General features: G+C 34.7%; 1 long non-coding RNA gene across 4 annotated transcripts in view; it reads right to left on the bottom strand.

The window, feature by feature from the left end:
- LOC107649907 (uncharacterized) overlaps window positions 1-14,502 on the bottom strand; it is a 141,211-nt gene that overhangs the window by 100,183 nt on the left and 26,526 nt on the right. For all 4 annotated transcript variants that reach the window (XR_008913976.1, XR_008913977.1, XR_008913975.1 and 1 more), the window contains one exon: window positions 204-348. This is a non-coding gene — a long non-coding RNA (uncharacterized LOC107649907). The remainder of the gene's footprint in view (window positions 1-203; window positions 349-14,502) is intronic.

Raw genomic sequence — 14,502 nt, 5'->3', positions numbered from 1 at the left:
TGTCTCAAATAAAAAAATGAATTCTCTAGTACAGCCACTGCTTACTTCTTAGACCCCAAAGATCAATTATGGCCAATAGGATTGTTATGATCTTTTGTATTTGTTACTTACCTATGAACAGGTAAGATGATCTAAAGAATGGGAATCCTAAACTTAATTAAATTATGTGCAGGTACTAGCTCGGTCACTATAACCTCACTTACCTCCAAAAGATCCCTGAGCTGCCAAAACGTGGCCACCAATCCAAAGAAAATCATTGACAATGTGTCATCTGTCCCAGGGAGAGGTCACATTCATTCTCATCTTCTTCACAGTGAAAGTCTAGCCGATAACATTTCTGTTCTGATCCTATAAAAGCACATACCAGAGGGCTCAGATGAGTCAAAGCCTCAAGACCTCAAAAGAGTGTCACTTTCATAACAGATAGAACATGGAGTATTAATGTTTCTCAATAAATCTTCACAATGGCGAGTTCTTACAGATCATAGAGGTCAATCTCTCTCTCCAACTTTTGTTCAAAATGAAGGATATACTATCTCTTGCTGATTGGTGAATCCGTTCACTCTAGAGTTCTCATTTTAAACAATCCATTATAATTATGCTAGGGAGGAAGCAGGCCTAGGTATTAGCACACTCCTGATAGCTCACATCCTCCCTTCAGCCACAATTGATAATGAGGCATAGATGCCTCTCATCCATGCACATTTCAGTACTCTGATTCAGTTTCATTCACTTGTCATTTTCTGCACCAGAAACACCCTGAGGTGGATTAACAGGGATTTATATGTCAGAACTGAGGTGTATGAACAAGGATGCATGATAAAGTCAGAACAGCCCTTCCCTGCACTGTGCTTCCTTGATAGGAATGCTAAGAAGCCTTCCATTTCAATGCACCTAGAATAATTTCCTATTTTGAGAATATTAATCTATTAATCCACAATCATTTATTAAATTCCAGCTATGTGCCAGGCACTCTAGTAAATCACTAGAGCTGAAAAAGACGAAAAGAAAACATTTCCTTCCCTGAAGGAACTGTTACATTTCATCAGGTAAGACAACATTTACATGCAGAATATATAAGAATGCATATTTGTGTCTGGATATGTATGTGGAGGGTTGGGAAGGGTCTGAAATCTAATTTTTCTATTGTCATTTCTTAGTAAGGAGCATCGTCAACTACTACAATATAGCAAGTTCTTCAAGGTATCCTTTTAGATACCTCCAAGACTTGGAAGTTAAGTCATTTGATCAAGGTCACACAGTCACTATGTTGCAGAGGTGGGACTTGAACTCAGGCTTTCATGATTGTGAAACCAGCCTCCTATTCATTATACCACCTCCCCTCTCCTGTCAAATATGTACCAAATAAATAGAAGATAATTGAGGGAGGAATTAATTAGCAACTTGGACTTCAGGAAAGGCTTCAGGAAAAAGATGGTTCTCGAGTGGAGCTTTGAAAAAAACAAGATTCAAAGTTAGGTTTGAAAAAAAGCTTTACAACGATGAAGTGTTATTACTTTGATCCATAAAATTTACTACTGCATCTTTAGGTGTGCATTGTTTTACGTACTTATTCACAGACATATAATATATAGTAGATGTATATATTTATATATGGATAAATAAACAATATGATCACACACATTTATAAAATTGAGAATTTAAATCACAGATTTAGAAATATTCAGAGGCTGTCTTCTCATAGAATCATAGATTTAGAGCTCCAGTAGGGATTTTTAAGAGCTGCCAGGTGGTACAGTAGATATAGTGCTAGTTCTGAAGTCAGAAAGACCTGAGTTCAAATCTGACTTCAGACATTTATTAGCTTGAACAAGTTACAGGTGGCCTCGGTTTCTTCATCTGTAAAATGAACTGGAGAAGGAAATCGTAAACCACTCTAGAAACTCTGCCCTAACCTGAAATGAATAAACAACAAAAACAACAAAGGGGGAACTTAGAGATGATTTCATTCAAATCTTTCTTTTTGTAGATGAGTAAACTGAGGGATCAAATGTCAACTAACTAGCACAATGTCTTATAAGTCATTTTTAATAGAACTGGGATTTGAACCCAGGTTCTCCACCACCAATCCCAGGAAGATTTCTTCTTTACTACATTGTAAACATTTGAGAATGCAAAATAAGAAGACACTTCCCAAAATATTTCTTCTGAGTAGAGAAGATTGGCATTTAGTAATATATTCTACTTAAAACTGATGCCCTTTTCACAAACTATTACCTCAGCTACTCCTACCCCTAACAAAGTATTTGTCTGATATTTTATTCCAACAGCTTAAAAGGTGCAGTGCTTCAGGGCACCCGAAATGCTCTCGGTGTCAGGGCTGGTGAGTTGGGCACTTAATGCCACACAAGTATGATATCAAGAAATGAGAATTCCATGAGTTTTATATAATATATTGCCTTCAGTCTAAGTTCAAAACCCTACTTTGTTGTACCAAACTAACATTGATTTACAAAAAAGAAAAAGAATTTCCCATTGAAAACAGCATAGGATGGATGTGCCTGTGTGAGAAAGGTTAATTATAGCAGAAAATGTGCCAGAGCACGCGTCAGGTGTGTGCCAAAGGGAGGCATTCCCGAGAGCGATGGATATGACCATACACACCCGCATGTCAGCCCCATTCAGAACTTGGTGTGCTGACTCAGAGTGAAAGTAAGTCTCTGAAACAAATCCGTGACTATATATTTTTCCTAAATGTTTGCTGTCACAGTCTGTTATGCTGCTCAGGGTGCCCTACAGAATGTCCCAACATGACAACACAAAATAATGGGACATGTCAGATGTGACGCAGAGCCACAGAGCATACAGAAAAAGCTTCACGCAGAAAATCATCTGCCTTTAGCAGACATTCAGTCATTCGAGATCTCCATCTCTTGTCTATGTGGTGTGGCTATGTTGTACGGCCCAGAAATGAACGTCTGTTTCACTCCCCCTCGTAAAATCTCTTCTTGCCTGTGGATCCCTTTATTATAAAGTTAATGAAGTTTTCAATATAGATTTGCTTTCTTTTGATTTGTATTCTATTGATATGTTTTTTTAAATAATTCTAATTTCCCCATGACATACCCTCAAAACTATTCTAATGAATGAATCAACTTAAAAGCATTTGTTAAGCACCTCTAGGTGCCGGGCAGCAACAATAACAGCAACAAATAATAATAAGCATTTATATAATGCTTTAATGTTTGCAATGATATATATATGAGACATGTATAGAAATACCTTTATATGAATGTAGATAGAAATATATGAACATATATCCTCATTTGATCCTAATAATACTACTAGATGCTATTATTATACCCATTTAACAGATGAGGTAACTGAGGCTGAATATGGTTAAGTGACTTACCCAGAGTCACAAAACTGGTGTCTTAAGCAAAATTTGAACTCAACTCCAATTATAGAACTGTCCAATTGAGTCCTACCTCATATCAAAAGACTCTTCAACACACAAATATATCAATATATTAGGTATATCTAACAATGTATACCATATTCTACACTATCTTTCTCTCAGAATGTAGGAGGTATGCTTCAGCATTAGTTCTCAGACATTACTAATAGTCACTGCATCAATCAAAGTTCTGAGGTCTATCAGTCTTATTTTACTATCTATAAATTTTCCTTAGGAATTAAAGTCTCGATCGCCCTATAATATCCTTCTCTGATACCACAATGTAGTTTAGGAGCAGGAGGGACTCTGACTTGTTAAAAGATATGCGACAGCTCCAGGAATAACAATCCTTGGTAAACTGGAAAAGATTTGAGCATCACCTGAGCGATGGACTTTGTGAAATGAACAACACTGTCTAGTTCATTACAAGGTTTTGAGGTACCATTTTGCCATTTGAAAAGGAGGTCACATAATTCCCAAAGAATAGATACAGATATATGGGGAACTGAATCCTGTGTCATTGTAGAGAAACCATACCTTGCTAAAATTAGGTCACGTATATTTCCATCATGCCATATCCAAAAGCATGATATAAATACATGCATCCTTGTTATTCTTGTATTTACTAAATTGTCTAACAATTTAAAAATCATATTATTTACCAGGATTGGCATAGAGTTAAATAGAGTCGTGGACTTAGTGTCTATGATGATTACATCAAAGGTCTTATTCAATGCCCTTACTAAGCTCAGATTTCAGAGATCCATTCATTGAGATCACTGCATTCTGAGAAACTCACCCTGTTTTTCCATGGCTCTCAGACCAGGGAAATATGTGACCCAATGCCTCCTGGAATGATTGCACACCATGCAAATGGAAGTACAAAGTGTTCCAAATAGCAAACATTTATGCAAACACATATGTACATGTGTGTGCATACATGCCTTTGCAGGGTATGCCTAAATCTCTATAATTGAGGCATAAAAATGTATTTTAACATACAGCTGAACAAGGAAAGAATTTGTAATATTTAGCAATTTCAAAGAAAAAATGTCCCATTTCTTCTGCCTATCAATCTATCTGTGTGCCTCTATTTTTTTCTCTCTCTCCTCTTCCCCCTCCACATACACAAACACATACACATACACATGCATGCACACACACATCCCATTTTTCTATATGACTTTCCTGGAGAAATCACTGGTCTATAGCTGGTAGACTGAAAATTCTGGATCTGATACTTTCCTGTGAAACTTTTAAAAATGAAAGAGTTGCTATGGGCAAATAAAATCTTAAGCCTTTAGGTATCCTTGGAATCCCCAAAGGTGTGAATAACTTTTAGCCATGTCTCAAGTCACAGAAATTGCATAATAAAGACAATATTTCACATTTGCATCTCATTTTGGAATGTACTTTCATCTGTATTGTTTTATTTTTTCCTCACAATAGGACAGCAATTATTACGAACACTATAAAGGTAAGGAAATTGAAACTCTAAGAGCCTAAATCATTCACCTAAGGTTACTATGCTAAAAAGTTGCAGACTGAGAACTCAGACTCAGCTTTTCTGACTTCTCCCCCAAATCTATTTCTGGACATTACTATGCTGTCTCGAATCCTCCCATGGCAGGTCCTTTTCTCCTTTCAATAATCCTGACATAAAATGGGAACTTCCATGGTTTATCCACCCTACAATACTTTTTTGTAAAAAAGAATTTTAAAAGGGACATTTGATAGTGATGGGTTCCAGAACCAGAGTAGAATCTCTTCTAAAATAAAGACTTTAAGTCCTCTTCATGGTAAAATCTGGGTGATGGGTCAAACCTAAAACAAAGCAATGCTGCCATACTCCTGTATATGATGGAATAAATTGGATTTAAATACATATTTCATTAGATTTGTGATTTTATTAATAAATGTATTCCTTACACTGGTAAATAACACAATCTTTCCATGCCTTCTCATTTTGCACAGTTCTTTTTTCCTTATCACCCTATATATCATGCAGAAATTATCTACCCCAAGTACTAGAGACAGTTCTCCAGGCCCTTCAATATCTCAAAGGCATCAGTGTAGTATTTGGGCAGCCTGCCTCTCTCTTCCATGAAAGACAGACAAATTTAATGGTTGCTTATAAATCCTCATTCTTCTTGACCACTCTATAGACTTTGACTCTATCTCTACCTGAATGTATTTGTTCACAAAATATCAAGGTGTATGTCGATCTGTTTAGGAGAAGATTCTCAAATTATAAAATTATCTATATTATTATCTGCAACAGATGTTGGAATATATGCTGTAATCATGTGTGCCAATTTTTGTATTATCTTATTATGATTTTTGCAAAACAAAATGACCAAGTATGCTATAAAATATTTTTTGGTTCCACCAGGCACGTAATGGAGGCACCTTTTTTCTTCACATATTTCTCACTATAGATCCCTCAAGATAATGAACCATTACACCATGGCTCCATTTTGTCTACTGATTTAATTTTTATTAAATGTTTCCATATTAATGTGTTACAACACATGACTTCCAGGACTCTCTAGTTGACAGAGAAAAATTTGTAGATAATAAGACCAAAGACTAGAGAAGTGAACTGGCATGTCCAAGATCATAAAAATAGAACGTAGAAGAGGTAGATATTCAACCCCAAATCCTCTGATATCAAAAACTTACACTTTTTCTGCCAACTGCTTCCTAAAAGAATATATTGTTCTTTGAACAAATCTCTCATATGATAAGAACAACATTTAAATCAATATTTCTTGAGATATCAAAGAATATGAATTTCACAGGACTTTTTTCCATCATTCTCCTTCTTACATGGTCATCATTGCAAAAACACAAGGTAGACACTCAGAACAGAGATCCAGTTTGTATTTTACTTTTGTGTAGATTTTCATAACTAAAGAAGTCATTTCCTAGAGGACAAAATACTGGTGATAAGCCCCTCTGACTTCTCCAGACTAGTCCTGAAACAGTTACATAGCTTGTCACCAGTACCACACTTAAAGTGTTTACAGCTTGGTAGTCACTGCCAGGGAATATTATTTATATCTGCTGTATAACCTTCAAGAATACAGGGTCTCCTCTATAGCATGATCATTTATTGAAATAGAAATTTTATAGATACCTCAGATTTTAAAAGGGAATAAATAGAATTCCACAGCTAAATGAATCTTCAGGGATAGTCCAGTCCTGTCCAACTGCTTCAATGTTCAAAAATATATGAAAGAATTATATTACTATATGTATTCTATGTATCTATAGATGTTTGTTTATATATATATATATGTATATATATATATGTTTATATATATTGACAGGAGAGTGAAAATGAATTAATTGCTTGCTATGTGCAAAGCATATGTGAGGTAAATTAATATATTAATAGTTTCTAAACTTTTGTAATTCATATAATAATGCTTTCCAATTAATGAAGAAACAATAATACTCAGGTAGGAAAAGATGATAATATGATTGTAAAGGCAGAATTAGAAGAAAAAATATGAACTGTTATGTAAAAAAGGATTATATTAAGGGCAAGAGTAAAATATGTGATTCAATCTGCCAGAAACAAGATAAAAACATAATACATGGAAACCTATTTAGATTGTTGCCTTCCATATTGTAAAGAGTTCTTGTGTTCCTGAAACACTGGAGAATCAACATACTATGTCCCTAAATGTATTATTTGCTCATTTGCCTCATTCTGTTTATTTGAACACTTTCCTAGACAAGTATATGTTTTCCTGAAAGAAATCAAAATTTCTTTTTTTGCTTCTCCTGAGAATAAGGAAAGTGGAATCTGATTTTTTTTTTCTTAAACAGTTTTCTATGATGCATAGTTGTCCCCTGGTCTTTCAAAAATATTTAAATTATTTTTCCATATCAATTGAAAATAGTGAGGAAAGTAGAAACTCAAAGTTTATATTATGTCTAGGATAGAGTAGGTTTTCAATGAATCTGAGACAAGAACAGCACATGAAAAAGACATTAAGACCTTATTTTAAGAATTAATTCAAAACAATTCATTATATCACCAAATTACATCCCTTAAAGGCAATAATTCTCTTGATTTTAAGACATGTAAGTCACTTTGTTCAGGACGTCAAAACAATGGGTGAAAGAGATCAGCTTTGAAATGAAAAATATGTTCTTTCATTGACAATGACATAAATCTTTCAGATAACAATCAAGCAAATAATGTAGAAAATATGTGAAACTAGAAATAAACAGAAAGATACCCTCTATCTAGATTCAGTCAATAAAATAAAAGCTCTTTGATGGAATGGACTATTTTTTATTTTGTCTTTTTTGTCCCCAGCAACTAGTGAATGTACATAAATACAAATGTATATACATCTGCATATATCACTATGTATGTTGAGAGAATTGAAAAATGATGTAACTCATGACTACACTCCTTTGTAGTTTATGAGGAAGGATTATGAGGGGCTCATGTTAACAACAATAGATTTCATAACTGTTATTTGAATTATTATTTCATTCATTTTCATGGCAGGTACAAAGGAAATCAGTGTGTTCTAAGAGCCTTTTATTAGGTATTATGCTTTCAATATTTGTCATTAATTAATCAATTATTGTAGTTCTGACTCACCTCCTCAGTTTGTATTTATTAAATAAATGTTTTCTTATATACCCCATTCTGTGTCTCCTTCTTCCTCACATACATACATTTGTGTGTGCATATATATTATTCATTGTATATGTATGTATATATGTGTACACAGGAACACAGATACCAGCCCTGTGACCCTTGACAAGTAATTTAAGACTTGGTTGTCTTCACCTAATGGAAAATGAAATGTTAAACCACTCCAGTATCCTATGAAGAAAATCCCATGGACTGTATGGTTCATGGGATCAGAAAGAGTTGGATGTTGTGGAAAGGAAACTAGACTAACAGTTTGTGTGGGGGAGGGCCAACTGGGAGTGGCAGTTGGGTCTTGTGACTAGCACTTCCTTGCTGCCGGGGGAGGTCTTGCTGCCTGGTGTTGGAGGAGAGAGGAGCTTGTTCAGCCCAGTCTGGAGTGGCATGCTCTTCTTGGTTCAGCCCAAAGACACAGGCTTCTAAAGGTTAGAATTGTTCTTGTTTGCTTTCTGTGTACTGCTAAGATTCTGAATTAGAACAACGAGAGTAGACGGGAGTGGGACAAACTCCCCCCCAGCCTCTGGGGCCTGGCCTCAGGTCTGAAGCTGAGAAAAAACTCCAATCCCAACTAGTTATTAAACTTTATATTATTAAATTTGCAGACAGATAAGTGGACTATCTTTTCTGGTCATAGAGGGAGCTGAACTTCAGTTTCAGTCATTCAAAGACAAACCGTCCTTATTGGACCCCTGCTGTTTCCTCTCAGCAGGGGGCATCTCCCTCCCTTGCATCACCAAGCAATATTCCCTCTCTCCCTTTAACTCCTCCTTACCCCTATACAAACCTCCCATTATTCCCCATTTATCCCATTTTTTCCAATCCTATTTCCTTTTCCAATAAATATTACAATGTCATTGAATGAATTAACAGCAACAACTATACAAATATATCTTTATCCATATATACACACATATATTTATTTACATGTCATATATACCATATATACACACATATATTCACCTATATATATATATATCAATGCTCTCTCTTATATATACACACCATGCCCAAAAGTCTATAAAACTATACATAGTCATATGTTTTGATCCAGCAATACAACTACTAAGATTTGATACAAAGAAAAGATTTAAAGGTATAGGGAAGGGATGGCCTATTGCTACAAAACTATCCATAGTATCTCTTTTTCTTGTAACAAATAATTGAAAATTGAGGAAGTGCCCATGAGTTAGGGAATGGCTGAACAAGATGTACCATATGATTTGATGAAGTATAATTGTGCTCTAAGAAATGATGAAAAGGAAATTTTCAAAAAACCTCCAAATTTTAAATGAACTGTCACAAAGTGAAATAGGCAGATCAAGGAGAACATAATAAGTTCATACATATGCACTCATATGTATATGAGTTTACTATATAATATATTAAGTAATATTGTTCAAAGAACAACTGTGAATGATTTAGCTATTATCAGAAATACAATCATTTAAGAAAATTCCTAAAGACTAAAGAGGAAAAATGTTTTCTCCCATTAGGAAAAAAACTAATGGAGTTTAAATGCAGATTGAAGCATGCCATGTTCACTTTATTTTCTTCAAGATATTTTTTAAATTTATATTTGTATTCTTCCACAACATGAAAAATATGGAAATATGTATTACCTAATAGCACGTGTATAACCTATATTCAATTTCTTTTCATCTCAGAAACAGTGGAAGGGTGGGAGAGAGAGAAGGAAATTTAGAGATCAAAATATAAGAAAAAAGAAATGTCAAAAATTAATATCTTCATGTAATTAGGGGAGGAAATAAAATATTACTGAAAATATGATAATAAAAGCAATTCAGTTTCCTTTGTTCTCACCAAACTTTCTTTATTCATCATATTATGTCTTTACATCTGACTTCTCCTCAGTGTTAGAACATAAAAGTTTTATCACTAGTATCTCCATACAACTTTTTGGTCCTAGTATGAACATACTACTTCAAAGTTTATAAGTGGAACCAAGGGAAAGCAGTCAAAGGAATATTCAGAGAACACATGCATAGGAAATAACAGGCAACATAAATTCATAACAGTGAGACCTAAATTCAAGTTCCAATTTGATACTTACTAGTCATGTTACTTTTGGAAATTCGTAACAAATCTTTAAAGCTCAATTTCTTCATCTATAAAGTGGGGATAGCAATATTTGTAAGGTGAACATTGTGGGATTGCTCTCAGGATCAACAGAGGTACTAGATGTGAATCATTTGTAAACCTTAAAATAATAAACAAATATTGGGGATCATTACTGTGAAATCCATTGAAAATAACAACTAATAAAAGATGTTTTAATCTTAATGAGAAAATTAAGGAATGAGAAAAAGTTTAAATTGTATATTAAATAAAAATAATTCCTAAGGACTTTTAGTGTATCAGAAATGCTAGGTTCAAATTTTAGCTCTCTTCTCTTCCCAAGCCTCATTTTCCTCATCTGAATTATGAGAGGGTTGGATAAGGTGAGTTCTAAAGTCCATTTTAGTCCTCAATTAATTATCTTAATCTATAATGCCCAGTCCTGCTAAAAAGTAAAAGTCAAATGAGTATCTGCAGTTAAGCAAATAATATCAGTGTATTTATGCCCTGTGATAGATAGAAAGGTGTGAATTAAAGACACACCATATACATACTAGAAACTAAAATAAGAATACCAAATAGAGTGTAATTAAATGGATACTACAAACACTATATGATGGAGCTAGGAGAAGAGAGAGATCACTGTGGGTCAGGAGGGTCAATAAAGAGGTAATTAGGTTGGGAGAACTAAGGTTTTGTCCCAAGGTGGTGAATTTAGATGATGCTCACAGCAGTTACAATTGTATAAACAGCAAGCTCTGCACCTCATTAGTAATAATTATCTGAAGTAGGAAGGAACCAGATGTTAAGCAAACTCCAGGTGGGCTCTGTCCTATCATGACCCAATTCCCATCCCAATCTCCACTGGCATGGCATCTCCATCAGTAATCTAAAGTTGTTCACTGATCTCTATCCATGGTGCTAGTGCAGTTGATTGAGAGTATCCTTTATTCCACTCATCATGGACCCTGACCCAGATATAAAAATAAATATTTTTAAATCAGGAATTGTTGTTTGGATAGTCAGTTTAGGGAAAATTGCATAGTAAAGAAAGAAGCAAAGCTGGGCCATGAAGGGAATTATTAAGCATGTACTAAATCAAACACTAAACTGAGTGCTTTATAAATATTTTCTTCCCTTAACACTGCTGTGAGGTAGGGAATATTATGGTTGAGGAAAATAAGGCAAATATGGGGTAAGTTAATTGACCAGAATCATATAGAAAATAAGGGTCTGAAGCCAAATTAGAACTCTGGTCTTCATGAGTCTTGGCCCAGTTTTCTGTTCACTGTACCACCTACCTGCCTCTAAAAGTCAAATATAATTAGGTTAGGTAGAGATATTTTGTTAAAAGGGAAGAAAGGGAAACTCTTATGAAAGATTAAAAGTATAGAGACATAAATGAATCGAGTTAGAAGAGGGCAAAGAGTCCAATCTATGACCTAAAGCAAGTGTTCTATGTTGAGGAATAGTCAGAAAAAAATTTAGGCTAATATATATCTAGGTTTTATGCTGTAGACTATGATGCCTTTGCCATTCATCATCAAAAAAATTCTTTATTTTCCAAGACTAGTCACACAGAATATGTTTATTTCCTCCAAGGTGCTATACCGTAAAACTCAGTATACTTCTATAAGGTGGAATGTAGAACAGTGTTGTATATTCCAAACTTATTGGAAATTCCTCAGTGCTGGACAACTGGGTCTATTGTTGGATGTAATTGTTTAAAACTGTCAGGAACCTCAGTAGAGATCCACATCTGCCTACTTAACAAAGAGCTCCAAGGCAAAGGGGGAAAGATAAATCTGTTCCTCTTCTTTTGCTATTAATTAGCTGTAACTTAGTCATTCTTGGGCAGAAGTTGAAGAGATATGAGCTATATGACAATGCTCTTAGTGTGCCTTGGGAAATGGTTGAATGACTGGGCTCAGTCATTATTCATTAATACCCCAATATACATTTAGAGGAAAGTCTCTAGTTGTATGTCCTTGAGGTCTTCCTTATTCTCTTAAACATTTTATAGATTATTTTGAGCTCATCCAAAGTGGAGTCCAAAGCCAGTTTAGAAATGTTACAAAGTTGAAATGGATTTGCTAATAAATTTATAAAATGGTTCCTGCTTCTATTTAGGGATACAATTTTCAAACAATGTGCTGGGGGTTTGAGCTCCCAGGCATGGCCTACAAATGATACACATTTCCTTTTTGGCTCCTATTTCATACTCACACCACAAAGAGACTCTCAAGAATAGGACAGTTGAAAGCAGGTATATTGAGAAATAATATTTAATCTGACTAATGTATTTCATAGGATGAAGTTATGAAAAACACAAATGGAAGTAAGGCTGTCCAAGGATATGGCTTGCCTACTTTTCTCAGCTGCTATGTTTCTATTAAGTCAATACCTATAGCAAAATCCACAAAGTCACATACACCCACCTTATATATTTTCCATTTAGAGAGGTCATCTTTCATTATCTTAAGAAAGAGTACTCCCAGTGTAGCAGACACCACATCCTGCCTTGAGACCACTGTTGCCTCTCCTTTCTTTTGTCTTCATTCTTTTTAGAATCCCCAAATTCCTTTCACTCTACATGAAAAGTGTCCTCCTCACTTTTTAGGACTGAACTTTTATCCATTTCATCTCTTCTAAAACTTAGAAAAACTACAAATTATAAAGTAACTATCATAAAAGTAAGCAAGAGATGGACATCATAATCACTCTAAACTATTTCCCACCTTTATAACCACTTCAAATTAAGGGTGGGGAGAAAACAATTCAGTTTTCCTCAACTTGATGCCAGTCAAAACAATCTATCTCAGGAAAATGGATCCAAAGAAAAATCAACTAATCACTTGATGGCTTGAGATAGGTTGGTTCATTGTGAAGAGGGAAAGATCCCTCTGATTTGAAATTAAGGCCTCTAAAAGAGATCTTTCAGAGACTTTAGAATTTGGAAAGTATTAAAATCCCTGAAACTTTTTGAGATCTATATGACAAGAAAAATTCTAATTACAAGAAGGGTCATGATGAAGATGTAGAATTTAGAAAAAAAATGGAAATCTTTTCATGAAATAATGCAAAGTTAAGTAATCAAATCAACTCAACAAACATATTAAGTGCCCGTTATCAGACAAACACTGGGATGAATACCTGAGACAAATAAAAACTCCCTTCCCATGAAAAATGCAGACCCTGTTCTTAAGGAGCTTATATTCTGATTGAGGAAGAAAACAATGTCAAAAAATGCATAATAGTGAAGTTCTGAGATTTAGAAACAGAGCAGGGAGAGGAAGGAAAGATAGAATAGTGTAGGTATTTCCTCAAATGGGCATTGAAGGGAAAGCTGATCAGTGAAGAGAAGAAGGTTAGTTGAAGTTGAGAGATGATAAATGTTACCAGGTAAATAGGCTACTGAAGAATATTGGTGAAGTCAGGAGAGTAGAAGCAGAGCAGGATGACTTGTAAGCTTCCTCAAAAAAGAGGAAATCAATCAGAATCTGGAAAACTGTATTCATAAGGATTACTATAATATTAAATATAAAAGCAAAAGACCCAAATGCCAAAATCTGTGCAATTACAATGACAAATCTTGGTCCTGTAAGAGATATGAAGAAATATCCACCTCTTTCTTCCATTAGGGAGTAAAGAACCATGACTGTAACCTATATCACTTTGCTATGTCAAATGTTGTTCATATATATTAATAATGTAGCTATGCCAATTAGTTTTGTTTAACTTAAAAAGAAAGACACCAATGAAACATCTTTTTTTAAAGAATGTTACATGAATAGACAGAACATAAGTCAACATTAAATATGCCAGTGCTTTGAGAAAAGGCTGTTTTTCTTCATGGCTTTTCTTGGAAGGTAAAAGAAAAGGGAGCAGGAGTACTTGTCCTATTTCTAGGAGACACATTTTGTGCTGCAAAAGTGAACAGAAGGGATAATCTTCTTTCATTGCTCTCTCATCATTTCTTTCAGCACAATAGTATTCCATCACATTCACATACCACAACTTGCTCAACCATTCCCCCAAAACTGGCCATCCTCTTTCTTTGTTACCCCAAAAAGAGCTGCTAAAATATTTTTGAACAAATGGGTTCTTTTCCTTTTCCTTTGACCTCTTTGTGATAAAAAACTTAGTAGTGGTATTGATGGGTTAAAGGGTATGCATAATTCAATAGGCCTTTGGGTATAGTTCCAAATTGTTCTCCAGAATGGTTGGACCAGTTCATAATTACACAAATAGTGCTTTAGTGAACCTATTTTCCATATCCTCACCATCATATTCATTTTACTTTTCTGCCATGTTAACTAACCTGATA

This window comes from Monodelphis domestica, chromosome 8, assembly GCF_027887165.1.
Source record: "Monodelphis domestica isolate mMonDom1 chromosome 8, mMonDom1.pri, whole genome shotgun sequence".
NCBI lineage: Eukaryota > Metazoa > Chordata > Mammalia > Didelphimorphia > Didelphidae > Monodelphis > Monodelphis domestica.
This window is presented reverse-complemented; position numbering and strand designations above follow the sequence as displayed.